The sequence below is a fragment of the Arachis stenosperma genome, chromosome 5, assembly GCF_014773155.1.
Source record: "Arachis stenosperma cultivar V10309 chromosome 5, arast.V10309.gnm1.PFL2, whole genome shotgun sequence".
Lineage (NCBI taxonomy): Eukaryota > Viridiplantae > Streptophyta > Magnoliopsida > Fabales > Fabaceae > Arachis > Arachis stenosperma.
The window spans coordinates 28971801-28972514 of NC_080381.1; the positions used below are offsets into that span (position 1 = coordinate 28971801).

A 714-nucleotide genomic window follows, 5' to 3' on the forward strand; every position below is an offset into this window, starting at 1 on the left:
GCAGCCGAAAATAACAACAATGCCAACAATGCAAGGAAGGTGCTGGGTGGCTTTACTGCACCTACTCCCGACTTCTATGGGAGAAGCATCTCTATCCCTGCCATTGGAGCAAACAACTTTGAGCTTAAGCCTCAATTAGTTTCTCTAATGCAACAGAATTGCAAGTTCCATGGACTTCCATTGGAAGATCCTCATCAGTTTTTAGCTGAATTCTTGCAAATCTGTGACACAGTCAAGACTAATGGGGTTGACCCTGAGGTCTACAGACTGATGCTATTCCCTTTTGCTGTAAGAGACAGAGCTAGAATATGGTTGGACTCTCAACCTAAAGAAAGCCTGGACTCTTGGGAAAAGCTAGTCAATGCCTTCTTGGCAAAGTTCTTTCCACCTCAAAAATTGAGTAAGCTTAGAGTGGAAGTCCAAACCTTCAGACAGAAGGATGGAGAATCCCTCTATGAAGCTTGGGAAAGATACAAACAATTAATCAGAAAATGTCCTTCTGACATGCTTTCTGAATGGAGCATCATAGGTATTTTCTATGATGGTCTCTCTGAACTATCCAAGATGTCTTTGGATAGCTCTGCTGGAGGATCTCTTCATCTAAAGAAGACGCCTACAGAAGCTCAAGAGCTAATTGAAATGGTTGTAAATAACCAATTCATGTACACTTCTGAAAGGAATCCTGTGAACAATGGGACTAATCAGAAGAAAGGA

At 41.9% G+C, this 714-nt stretch overlaps 1 non-coding gene across 1 annotated transcript; it reads right to left on the minus strand.

Annotated features, from left to right (window-relative positions):
* Window positions 1-402: 402 nt before the first annotated feature.
* Window positions 403-510, minus strand: LOC130984734 (small nucleolar RNA R71). The gene has a single exon (XR_009088647.1). It is a non-coding gene; the product is annotated as a small nucleolar RNA R71 (small nucleolar RNA).
* Window positions 511-714: the final 204 nt, after the last annotated feature.